Raw genomic sequence first — 14,012 nt, forward strand, 5'->3', positions numbered from 1 at the left:
CCTCCTTTTCTGTTTCCTGAATGGCATTGAGAGGCCCAATGGAAGCCCTTTTTATATTTCAGACAAATGGTTTTTGAAGTGGTGCCATGATCACTTGTCTTTCTGTCTGTCTGTCAGAGTTTTTGTCTACACTCTGCCTTAAGATGCCCTGGTTTCCCAGATTGATAACAAACCTTTTCTTTTCTACAAGGCCCTTTCCCTATAATATTCAGGTTGGCCAGGTATTCCACCATCATTTCTGCATGAAAAACTGTTGAGCAAACATGGCTACACCTTCTAACCATTTCATCTCTAGTCATGTCCTTGGATGTTCCCACCAATTCCCTTTTACAGTCAGCATTGGCATTCTCCAGAGTTAGCCACTGTATAAACAATTTCACTGATACGGCATCTCCTATGGCTCTAGTGACAGCCAAAGTCAAGCAAGCCAAGTAGTTGGTAAAGGGCTCCCCATTTTCTTGAGTAATCTTAGTGAATGACCGCCCTTTATCCTGCTTTCCTGGGAGAGCTCCAAACGCCCTCTGAGCACACTGCATGACTTAGTGATAAGCAGCAAGCTCAAATCCAAGCTGATCATTTAAAAGTGCATATTGTCCTGTCCCCAATAACTGTGCATATATAGTTAACACCTTGTGGCTCATTTCTTCTTGCCTGGTCCCTGACTGAAACTGAAATTCTGATTGCCATACCACATGATCTCCAGGCTCCAGACATATCCTGACCACCAGCTGCCAGTCATATGGTACAAGGGCTGTTCTGCTGATTGAATCGAGAAGTGCACTGACATAGGGTGAAGTGGCTCTATATTCAGTCACTGCCCTTTTCAATTCTTTAAGCAGCTTTAAATCTAAAGGCTCATACCTCCTGATGATTGCTTAGGGGTTATTGGGATCAGGATCCTCCAATACCAGATACAGTCCTGTTCCCAGGTCTAAGAATTCTGTCATATCTTCACCCTGTTTCCATGCAGTCTGTAAAGCCTTCTCCACTACTGACACTGGCTTTCTGTCTTGTAAACTTTTTTTTAAAAATTTATTTATTTAATTTTCAACAGTCATTTCCACAAAATTTTGGGTTCCAAATTTTCTCACCATTTCTCCCCTCCCCCCATCCCAAAACGCCAAACATTTTAATTGCCCCTATCACCAATCTGCCCTCTCTTCTAACATCCCTCCCTTCTCTTATCCCCATCTTCTCTTTTGTCCTTTAGGGAAAGATAACTTTCTATACCCCATTATCTGTATTTCTATTTCCTAGTTGCAAAAACAATACTCAACAGAGTTATTCCTAAAACTTTGAGTTCCAACTTCTCCCCATCCCTTCCTCCCCACCCATTCCCTTTGGGAAGGCAGCTGATTCAATATAGGTCATATCTGTGTAGTTTTGTAAATGACTTCCATAATAGTCGTGTTTTGTGTAAGACTAACTATAATTTCCTCCATCCTATCCTCCCCCCCATTACTTCTATTCTCTCTTTTGATCCAGTCCCTACCCAAGAGTGTTGACTTCAAATTTCTCCCTCCTCCCACCGCCCTCCTTTCCATCATCCCCCCACCCTGCTTATCCCCTTCTCCGCGACTTTCCTGTATTGTAAAATAGGTTTTCATACCAAAATGAGTGTGAATTTTATTCCTTCCTTTAGTTGAATGTGATGAGAGTAAGCTTCATGTTTTTTCTCTCACCTCCCCTCTTTTTTCCTCCACTGAAAAGTCTTTTATTTGCCTCTTTTATCAGAGATTACCTGCCCCATTCCATTTCTCCCTTTCTCCTTCCAATATATCTCTCTCTCACTGCTTAATATCATTTTTTTTAAGATATGATCCCATCCTATTCAATTCACCCTGTGCTCTCTCTGTGTGTGTGTGTGTGTGTGTGTAATCCCACCAACCCCAGATACTAAAAAAAGTTTCAAGAGTTACAAATATTGTCTTTCCATGTAGGAATGTATACAGTTCAACTTTAGTAAGTCCCTTATGACTTCTCTTTGCTGTTTACCCTTTCATGCTTCTCTTGATTTTTGTGTTTGAAGGTTAAATTTTCTTTTCAGCTCTGGCCTTTTCATCAAGAATGCTTGAAAGTCCTCTATTTCATTGAAAGACCATTTTTTTACCCTGAAGTATTATACTCAGTTTTGCTGGGTAAGTGATTCTTGGTTTTAGTCCTAGTTCCTTTGACTTCTGGAATATCATATTCCACACCTTTTGATCCTGTAATGTAGAAGCTGCTAGATCTTGTGTTATCCTGATTGTATTTGCACAATTCATGACTTGTTTCTTTCTAGCTGCTTGCAATATATTCTCCTTGACCTTGGAACTCTGGAATTTGGCCATAATGTTCCTAGGAGTTTTTCTTTTTGGGTCTCCTTCAGGAAGTGATCAGTGGATTCGTTCAATATTTATTTTGCCCTCTGGTTCTAGAATATCAGGGCAGTTTTCCTTGATAATTTCATGAAAGATGATGTCTAGGTCCTTTTTTTGATCATGGCTTTCAGGTAGTCCCATAAGTTTTAAATTGTCTCTCCTGGATCTATTTTCCAGGTCAGTTGTTTTTCCAATGAGATATTTCACATTATCTTCCATTTTTTCATTCTTTTGGTTTTGTTTTGCAATTTCTTGGTTTCTCATAATGTCATTAGCTTCCATCTGTTCCATTCTAATTTTGAAAGAACTATTTTCTTCAGTGGGCTTTTCAACCCCCTTTTTCATTTAGCTAATTCTGCTTTTTAAAGCATTCTTCTCCTCATTGTCTTTTTGAACCTCTTTTGCCAGTTGAGTTAGCCTATTTTTCAAGGTGTTATTTTCTTCAGCATTTTTTTGGGTCTCCTTTAGCAAGGTGTTGACCTACTTTTCATTCTTTTCTTGCATCTCATTTCTCTTCCCAGTTTTTCCTCCACCTCTCTAACTTGATTTTCAAAATTCTCTTTGAGCTCTTCCATGGCCTGAGCCCATTGAATATTTATTTTGGATGTTTGGGATACAGAAGCCTTGACTTTTTTGTCTTTCCCTGATGGTAAGCATTGTTCTTCCTCATCAAAAAGGATGGGAGGGGATATCTGTTCACCAAGAAAATAGCCTTCTGTGGTCTTATTTTTTTTTCCCTTTTTTGAGGCATTTTCCCAACCAGTTACTTGACTTCTGGGTCCTTTGTCAAGAGCAGGGTATACTCTGGGGACCTGTAAGATATAAGTTCTTCCCAGGTGGCACAATCAAGCGTGTACTGGTCTGAGCACAAGGAAGGATTTTTGTGTTCAGAATCTCAGCAGAGCTTCCTCTCCACAGGTACCTGATCTCCAGTTCCACCAAGCTAGCACTGGGGGGGTGGGATTCAGTCAAACTGTGGGGGCAGGGCCACCATTCAGTGTGAGACAAAGACCAGCTCCCTCAGTGCCCCCAGGGGTTTTTATGATCCAGCAATGGTCTCAGGCTTCTGTAGGGGCTACCTTGAGAACTGCTTCAACCTGCCAGATGTGGCCTCTGTGGCTGCTGCCTGAGGCTGGAGCTATGAGAAGGCCCTTCTCCCTTCTTGGCCAGCTGAAAAAAACCCTGTCACTGACCTTTGGCACCTGTGGATTGAGGGATCTATGGACCCTCTGCAGCTGCAGAGATTCCTCCCCCAGGGCTATTCACAAACCGTGCACACAAGGCCAAGGCTAGGCTGGGCTCCTAGCTTTGCTCTGTGTCTGGTGCAACTGGAGTTTCCAGTGACCCTTTGACATCACCCTGGGCTGAAAATCTCCTCCACTCTGTTGTTCTCCACTTCTGCTGCTCCAAAATTTGTTGAGAGTCCCTTTCTACAGGTATTTTATGGGCTGTGTGGGGAGACCCTGCATATGTGTGTCTTTCTACTCCACCATCTTGGCTCCAACCCCTCTGTCTTGTAAACTTATCTCAGAATAAGACAGGCAAGCAGGTCTGGCAAAGGGAGAATTCTTCTATCCTGGTCAGGGCAAGATTTTCTCCTGCTTCCCCTTATCTTCCTTATCCTGGTCCTTTTCCTGTTCTGATTTGGTACCCTGCTCAAAACTCTTGGTCTCTTTACATTCTGTGGGATTTCTAAGGCACAATTTTATCACATTATGCATAGAGAATGTGGTGATGGAAAAGTTTTTGGGCCCTACCTCCTCACAGTAAGCATTCATTTGTTTCCCAACACCTTTCCACTGGTTAATGTCTAAAGTACCTTCCCAGGGGAACCAGGGAGAACAATGATATACTACATTTAAAAATTCTGTGATCTGTCTTGTTGTACAGTATAAACTGTGCCCTTTCACCAAATGTTTTAGCATCCATGCATAAGATTTTTTATCCTTTTCTTTGAACTATGTTTGCCCCATGATTCTGGGCTTCAGAGATGCTTTTGCTTTCCTGGAACACTAATACTCTACCTGCTAAGCTTGCTGAAATGAGCTGTCAGCGTCTGAATGAAACTTGGGTGGAAACGAAAGTACTTCTCAGGCCTGACTCTTCCCCTTACCTTAGGCTGTCTTCTCCTGTGTGAAGCTTCTTCCAAAGAGGGGGCCACTACACTGGAGGATTTGAAGTATCAGGTCCAGTCTCTGATTCCTTCAGGTCCCTGTTCAGGCACCACTTGCCATGGGCAGCCAGCATCTGGGGAGTGCTTCAGGGAGGCGCTGAAAAGAAAGACATGGGGCGGGCAGGAATGCAAGCAAGCAATCCATTTATTACTCTGAGGGTCAAGGTATTTAAAGGCTAAAACCACAATCACGTACAAACAAAGCTTATCCCCTGACTCACCCACGTCCTTATACTAAAAACTAGTTCCTGTTTTCCCAGGCCCGATTGCTCAACTTATCTGCAAGAACATCAAGTTCTCAGGGTCATGGAAAACTTTGCTAGGGTTGTGTAAGCACAAGTCCCATGGGAACAGGCTTCATCTATGCTATGGCCTGGATCATGGGATTCACACTCCCCTTAGCCCTCTGCAAGTAATTCCATTAAATATATGTGAGCTCAATGATTACAAAAGATGCTGCAAAATATTTAATCTTATGTTGCTATTCTGACTGGAAACAACACCTCAATTCAAATTCACCAACGTCTGAGGAAGAAAACACATTATTTTCTCTAACAAGAAAAGTTTTACAAATCTCCCACTTCCTCAAAGCAAGGCTTACCTACCATTTATAAAAAGCATGACAAGTTTTTCCATCCCCAACATCACGTGCAGCAAGACAGTTGGACTGAAACTGATTTCTTAGTTATTATTCTTTATGATTTGATATACTTTGTCATTTTCATACCTTTCATAATTCCAAGATCCACAAGATCTAAAGTACTGTAGACACATGCACATACAAGAAATGTTGTCTCAGATAGCTGTAAATGGCAATCTTACATTCATACATTTTTGTTATATCAACAACTACCTGGTATTGGGACAACAAATTCCTTTGTTTTAATGTGGTAATAAGTCAATCATAGCTAATAATAAAAGCACCATGCCAGAAGAAAATTATGAATGCTTTCAGTAAAAATGAATGTAAATGAGAAAATCTGGTGTCGTATATTATTGACTTTTTGGAAAAAAAATAGTCCCATTAAATGTGTTTTTATTGGAAATATATTAAACAACAAAACTATTTCTTTCAAACCTTTCCTTTCATTTTAGTTGACACTTATAGATGTATTAATGTGCCTTAGAGGCTTACATATTAATACATATACAATCAGAGGTAGAAGGTCCTCAGAACCTCCTGTGCTTACTACAGAAATGTGCAAGTTTGCTTCTCCTTCAGTTCTTTGTCTTTGGAAGAAATTGTACTTCTCTCATAGGGCTAAAAATCAGATTATTAAACTACTAAGGGAACTGATAGAGGTTTGAGTATGGAAGCCAAAGTTTTTGCTAAAATTCTGAGGTAATATTAAGAACTGAATAATGGTCAACTGATTTGGAGCTGAATAGATCTTGTCTTTCAATGGAATGTGTCAGAGCTTTAGCTGAAGTGGCAAAGCAATTGGAATTGTGTAGGTTGGACCTGGGGAAGATGAAATAAATCAAGCCTATTTGAAACCTCCTCTGATTTTAACTTTAAGCATTTGACAGAAAGAAGAAGTATATATTGGGCATGGACACATAAATGGAAATTAAAGGGTGCAATTTTAAATGGTATCTTTTAATGTATGTTTCATTCCAAAATGAAAACAAAAGATAGTCATGTTTAAAAAAAAAAAACAACATAAATATCAAGCAAGAGAAATGTTTTGTGAGTGCAAAATAAAAGCATATTTGACTTTTGTGGGTAGTTACTTTCAGGGAACACATTGTTAGATGTCCCTAGTATCACTTTCCCCAAGTTCATTTCTGACTGGTAAAAAATGAATTTTCTCTTCTCTTACACTAATCAGTAGTGCATATGTACCAAGATCAGATTGAAAGTAATTCAGTCCTTTATCGGAGGGGCGAGGGGAGGAGTTCAAAGGCAGGGAAGAATTTCACACATTTTTGGAGTCGTTCTTAGGTGCAAAGGAAGAATATGACAGTTTGTGCAAGTGATAATTAAAGTCAATAATAACCTAGATGTATAACTTGGTTCAGAGACTGAGAGAGCCTTATTTCAGTACGATCTCCATCTCTGAGTTGAGATATTCTCTCATTTGTGAATCAGGTTAATTCTAATAATTATTCCTTAAGGAGTATGGTATGAAGGGGTGGAGAGAGAGTTCTTACAAGATTTCAGTAAATTGATTTATGGAAATATACCTATATATGTATATATAAATCTGTATATATTCATTTTGATTAAATATTATTACATGTAATATAAATATACATGTGTATATGTGCACACACATACATGTATATACATATAAACATACATATTTATACATGCATATATAATACATACATGCATGCATATATTTTTTTCCTCCTTGGAATGTAAGGAAAAGGTCATGATTTGAATCACTGAGATCATAAAACTCAGATATTTTAGAATGAACTTGGAGGGAAATATATCCTTCTTTGGCCAGTATAGTAGGAAATAGTTTGAGAAAAATAGTCACCAATATATGTTGTAATTGGTTCACTTCTGGAATAAATACTCCAAATCTACTATTTAGCATGCAAGTATTAACTATTTAGGGTAAGGAAACATAGTTTGGATATTCACATCTAATGTTAGTGTTTATTTTTTGTAAGATATTGATTCTCTGTATTTCCAAGAGAAGCCCTACTTTCTTTTATTCTATAGGTTGGAAACAATTGGGAAAAACAATAAAATCAACATCCATAGACTGAAACAAGTTGGCCATTCCTTAGATAAATCTCATTCATTTGCCTGAGGCCTACTAATTTGCTCAAGGTTGCATAGGTCCTAAATGTCAGAGATGGGATTTGAACACAGTCTCCCATTCTATCCACTAGACAGATTACTTATTTTCCTTAGAATAACCCTTTTATATTTGTGGTTACATTTTAATGAAAAATGGAGGATCATATGGTATATGTAAGTGATAGGTAATACATAGATAGAGCAACTAAAGTTTCCAAATAATTGCAGATTGAGACAGAGATAATTAATAGTGCAGAATTTTTCCTTTCCATTTCTTTATTGTTAATGCTTTATTGATGACTTTTGCTTTTATATTAATGTCATTTCAATATCAATACTCTCATCTTTTTCAGACTGGACCCTCCCTTGTGACAAGGGGAAAAAAATCTGGTACAGTGAGCATATGTGACCCAGTACAAAATATGTTTCGTAGTAGATGCTGTATCTCTGCCAAGGGAAGGAGATATATTTCATTAGCTGTTGACTGGGAACTTCATAGACTGTCTGTTATTCAGAGTTCAACTTTCTTTATCTTTTCATTTATGTAGTTTTAATCATTATATATTATTCTCTTTGCTTTTCTTATTTTACTCTGCTTCATTTCATTTAAATCTTCCCTCATTTCTCTGAATTCTTCCCATTTATCATTTCTTATCAAACAGAAATACTGCATTGCCCTAATATATCATAGATTTTTTGGTCATTGTTAGGGATGTTGTTTCTAGTTCTTTGCTACCAAAAAGAGTATGAATATTTTGGTAATTTACTAGACTATGTTGTGATCTTTGTCTATTGTGCAATTCCTAACAAAAAAAATATGGTCTGTTTAGTCACTTTTCTTGCATAATTCCAAACTCAAAACTGGAAGAGTTGGACCACTTCACAGTTCCAAATGCAGTGCATCAATGAGCTTGTGTTACCATTCTGAGAACAGAAAAGCTGTTCTCAGCTTTTGTTATTCTTGACAATCTGCATGACATGAAGTCATATCTCAGAGTTATTTAATTAGTATTCTTCTTTATTTATTTGAAGCATATTTACGTGGCCATTTATAACTTATAATTCTTATGCACATAGCTTCCTTTGTACATAATTGTATGTTGTCTTTCCCATTAGACTGTAAGCTCCTTGAGGCCAGGGACTATATTTTACCTTTTTTTTGTATCCCCAGTGCTTAGCAAAGTGCTTGGCATATTCTATGCAGTTAATAAATGTTTATTGATTGATTGAGGAGTGATACCTATTATACATTTGTAGCAATTCGCTGAATATTTGGAATATCAGTTTTTCTCAGTGATATTTGGTACAAATATTCCCCACACACTCTTCTAATTTCTTAATTGATTTTATTTATGCAAAAACTTGAAATTTTGTGTAGAAAAATTGCCTACTTTATACTTAATATTCTCCTCACTCCATTATCTGTTAATGAGTTTCCCTCCTTGTTATTGTGGCACATGATGGAAGATGATGGGCCAATCTAATTCTTAACAAACTACTATCTAATTTTTACATTAATTTTTGAAAAGGGAATCTTTTCCCAAGCAATCAACATTCTTAGCTTCTATAAAAAAATGAGGTATTTTCTTTTGCTTCAATTTCTTACTTTACAAAAGCTTTCTATTGAGGCAGGCAGTTGGCACAGTGAATCTAGTCATTCCTCAAGTTCAAATCCAGTCTCAGACACTCATTAGTTGTATGATACTCCATTTTCCTTGGTTTCTTCAAGTGTAAAATTGTAATATAACACCATCTCCTCTCAGAGTTGTTTGAGGATCAAACAGGGGCAGCTAGGTGGTGCAGTGGATAGAGCACCAGTACAGGAGTCAGGAGGACTTCAGTTCAAATGTCACCTCAGACACTTGTCACGCACTAGTTGTGAGACCTTGGGCAAGTCACTTAACCCAATTGTCTCATCCTGGGTCATCTCCAGACATCCTGATGAATATCTGGTCACTAAATTCAGATGGCTCTGCAGGGGAAGTGAAGCTGGTGACCTGCACAGCCCTCCTTCACTCAAAACAAAGTGAAGTGCAAGTCATGTCATGGTCTTCTTTGGTCTTCTTTGACAATGAAGGATGAACACACACAATAGGGATCAAATAAGTATTTGTAAAACACTTAGCTCAGTGGCAGGAACAGAGTAAATGCTCTATAAATGTTAGCTATTATTATTACTTCTGTTTTTTAGCTAATACTAAAGTTTTGATGACTACTCCTGATTATATAAATGCGCACTTCATTTGCACCATTCCCATTATTTTCTTTGATATTTTGGGGCTTTTGTTCTTCCAAAACATTTTAAATTATTTTGTCTAGTGATGTAAACTTATCCCCTCCATAATCTGATTAGTATAGCATTAAATCGTAAATAATGTAGAACATATCAACATTAACATAGAGAGATTGATAGATAAATATTTGCATGACCTAACCATGATCAGTGAGTATTCCTTTACTTATTTATCTGAGACTACCTTAATTGCATGGCATTTTCTACTTGCATTTACATTAATTGAGTGTTTCTCTATTTCTTGGTTGCTTAACCTCAAGATATTTTATGCATCCTATGGTTACAGTGAGTTGAATTTATCAGGTTATTACTTCTTTCTGTTTTTTGACATTCATATATAAAAGTTGCTAATAATTTTATAGATTGAGTTTATATCTTGCTACTTTGTTGATGCCATTAGCACCCTCATTTCGTATCTTTCCAGATTATAAAAACTTTACTTTTCATTTTAGTCTTTTAGTTTATTGACAAAATTGTCATTTCTAGAACTACATGAAGTAATTATGGAGAGGGAAGTAATTCTGTCTTCTCCCTTATTTGTACTGAGAAACTATCTAGTGTTCCTTAGTTAAAACAATGTCCATTCTTTGTTTTAATATATGATTTAAAATTAAATGAGTATTTTGTCAAAGGCATATTCTACACCTATTGAAATAATATTTTTGTTATATTTGTTGCTTGCACAATTTGTTTTGACAATTATTTTCCTGATGATGAATGAATCTTGCATTGTTGGAACAAATTTGATTTGTTCATAGTGAATTATTTTCAGCATATTCTATTGTAGTATCCTTGGAAGCATTTTATCTAAAATTTTTCCATCAATATTTATGGATGAAATTACTCTGTACATTTATCCCTTTGTTTCTTCTCCTACTCTGGGTGTCAGGACCATATTTTTCTTATAAAGTGAATTTTGTATAGTGCTTTTTGTTCCTAGTTTTAGAAGAATTTTATAGACCAAATTGTTAATTGTTATTTAAATATTTGATGTAATTCATTTTTAAACCCTCCTGGTTATCCCACCTCCCTACATCTCAATCATCCCATTGGCAGATCATTTATGGATTCTTTGATATCTTTTTTCACAGTTTGGTTGATTAATATCTACAATTCTAGCTTGAATATTTTATATATGATTAGGCATTCATTAGTTTCTTTGAATCCTCAGTTTTACTGGCACACAATAGTGTTTTATAGTAGTTTCCGATAATTTAAAAACAATTCTTTACTGCTTATAATTTTTCATATGATTTTTTAAAAATGTAATTTGATTTTCTTACTCTTAATCAAATTGACTAACAGCCTATTGACTCTGTTAATCTCTCAAAGATGCAACTCAATGTTTCTTTTTAATATTGTTAATTTTCCAAATTTACTACATGTTTTAGGATTATGGATTTATTTCCTAGTCTTCATAATCATATATTCAATTCATTTATGATCTCATTTATTTTGTTTAACTGTTGAGACAGATATAATTTTATTCACATATATCTTTAGATGTGTAACAGGTTTGATATGCTGTTTCAATTTTATTATTATCTTTAATATAATTATTTATGATTTCAAGTTTTTGTTCTTCAGTTCATTCATTTTTTTCAATCTCCATTACCTCCATTTTTCCTAGCCCATCATCAGGTTTGGTAAAAGCTTTTTCAGGTGCTTAGGATTATAATTATTTTTAAATGCTGCTGTTAAGAAGTGTCTATAAATTAGCCAAATCCAGTTCATGCAATAGTTTGTTCAGTTCAACATTTTCTCATTGGTTAATTTTTGTTGTTGTTGTTCAATTTATGTAACTCTGAAATAGGAATATCAAGTCTTCTATTATTATGGTGCTACTATCAATATCTTTCTACAGTTCTTCTAATTCCTTCCTTTAAGATTTAAAGTGAACAACCATTTTGCACATATACATAAAACATATTTATTTTAATTATTTTTGTTGCCTGGAAGCATAATATAGTTTGTCATTTTAGCCATTTTTACTTACTTTGTATGATTTACTGTTGCTGTCCTGACTTTAGATTTCTCTGAAGCATAATGGATTATATTCTATTTCATTTAATTCTTTATGTGCTACATACTTTAATGTTTTATCTATTTGTAAAATTATTGAATTTTTGTTCCCTATCCTTTCTTCAAATTATCTTACTTTTCATTACAGAATTTAATTCATTGACTTCTAGAATTAAATTTAGTAAGTTTATGTACTTAAAAAAATTCCATTAAGCACATCTCCCCTTTTAAATTAGCATTTAGGTTTTGAAATTTATTTTGCTTATACCAATCTGATTATAATCTTTCCTCCCAACACTCCTTTAGATTAACCTACCTAATTTCTAAGTTCTTTGCTTTTACTTTTGGTATTATTCTTTCTTTTGTTCACCCTTCCAGATGAGACAAGAGTAGAATAGCTAATCATCCTTTCCCACTCAACTTCATCTGTTTACCTTCCTCAACAATATGTACTTGGAAAACTCCTTCAAAATAATTATAACAACAATTTTGAAATTTGCAAAACTCTGTACTTACATTCAAATTTACAGGAAGTTTTATTTTTATCCATCTTCCCCCCATTCTTGATCACTTTTCAACTTTAAGAATTCTAAGAATGCAATTTTATCTATTTTTTTCTTGCTTTAAAATTTTTAATAGTATTTCATTTTCCCCAATTACATATCAATAAAATTTTTACCATTCATACTTACAAGATTTTGAGCTCCAATTTTTCTCCCTCTCTCCTTCCCTTTCACTCTTCTGAAAATGGTATGCAGTTTGATATGTGTGCTATCATATAAAACATATTTCCAAATTAGTTCTAGTTGTGGAAGAAGAAACAGATGAAAAGGAAAATAAATGAAAGAATAAAGTGAAAGAAAATATCCTTTGATATGAGTTCAGAGTCCAACAATTCTTTAGTTGTACATGGGTAGCATTTTCCTTCATGAATTCTCTGTACTTCTCTTAGATCACTGGGTGGCTGAGAAGATCTGAGTCATTCATAGCTGATCATCACATAATGTTGCTGATATTGTATACAGTTTTTTCCTCATTCTACTCATTTCACTTTGCATCAGTAGGAATGCACTTTTAGATGGAAAGACTTGAATATAGTATGAAATGCTCTGTAACCCTGGTCTGGGTGGCCTAATATCAACTTTATTCTATATTCCCTGAGCAGTGACTTAGCAGGTAACTGATGACTCCCTGTTTCATAGTGGGATTTAGTATAAAGATACATAACTTTCTTGCTAAAGCTTATTTCCTAAATGTCCATTCTTTCCTCCAGCCCTTCTTCAAAGTAGAGCTCATTAATGTAGAATTTTCCCTTTCCTTCTTGCCTCTGTTGAAATTTTTATTGCTGTTCAATCAACATCTATGACAGATATTTTAAAATGCATCCATAAAACACAAAAATGAATGATTGAATGAATGAGTGAATGAAGAAAATCCTTGATGAAATCCAGGTGTATCATGTATAAATGTTAACTGTATCTGACAATTACTTAACAATCATTATTAAGTACATAGTATGTACCAGGCACTGTGCTAAGTGCTGAGGATGCAAAGAAAGAAAAGTCCTTGGCCTCAGGAAGTTTACATTCTTTTTGAGGAGATAGAATGTAAATAGCTAGGTACATACAAAATACATTTAGAATAGATGAACATAGCCTTTCAAGAGAAGGTACTTATAGCTGGAGGAATCAGAAATAAATTCCTGCAGAAGCTGGTATTTGAACTGAGTCTTGAAGGAATCCAAGAAGTCCATGAGGCAGAGGCAAAGGGAAAAATATTTTAGAAATGAGAGAAAGTCAGTCCAAAAGTTGAGAGGAAAATGGAACTTTGCATATTAAAAACGAAAATAGAAGAATAGGGTTGGACCATAGAGTTTAATGAGGAGTCTAATGTATAAGAAGACTAGAAAGTTAGAGAGGACTTGGACTATGAAAAGTCTGTTTACTCTATAAAAATTTAAATGAAGTTATTCTGAAATGACTTGTCTTGATAAATTCCATGTTGGCCACTAGTAATCATGACTTTTATTCAGAAACCATCAGAGAAGATCCATGATTGTGCCCAAAGATACAGACCCAGTCAGAATCAGAGGAAGACTGCCAAACCAATTTGTGGTCTCCTGTCTCTAAATCCAGTGTTCTTTACACTATATCTCAAATCATTAAAAAATGCATAAGGAAAAAAAGAAAACAAAAACAAAGAAATTTAAAGTTTCTAAATGAAATAATTCAAATACTATTCTCATTTTGGAGATGGGGAAGTCAAGACTCAGATACTTCAAATGATAGGCAGCATGTTAGAGTGGAATAAATATGGCATTTCAGGTAAGTTATTTTAGATTTGAATCCTGGCTTTGCCACTTATGACCAATGACCTGTATATAATTTTAAACTATCACTTAACCTA

General features: G+C 35.5%; 1 long non-coding RNA gene across 1 annotated transcript in view; it reads right to left on the reverse strand.

Annotated features, from left to right (window-relative positions):
• Positions 1–14,012, reverse strand: part of LOC140531501 (uncharacterized) — a 34,776-nt gene that overhangs the window by 5,308 nt on the left and 15,456 nt on the right. The window contains exons 2-3 of the long non-coding RNA XR_011976343.1: positions 12,299–12,377; positions 4,474–4,630 (exon numbers count right to left, since the gene is read on the reverse strand). This is a non-coding gene — a long non-coding RNA (uncharacterized lncRNA). The remainder of the gene's footprint in view (positions 1–4,473; positions 4,631–12,298; positions 12,378–14,012) is intronic.

This window comes from Notamacropus eugenii, chromosome 3, assembly GCF_028372415.1.
Source record: "Notamacropus eugenii isolate mMacEug1 chromosome 3, mMacEug1.pri_v2, whole genome shotgun sequence".
In the NCBI taxonomy this organism is placed as follows: Eukaryota; Metazoa; Chordata; class Mammalia; order Diprotodontia; family Macropodidae; genus Notamacropus; species Notamacropus eugenii.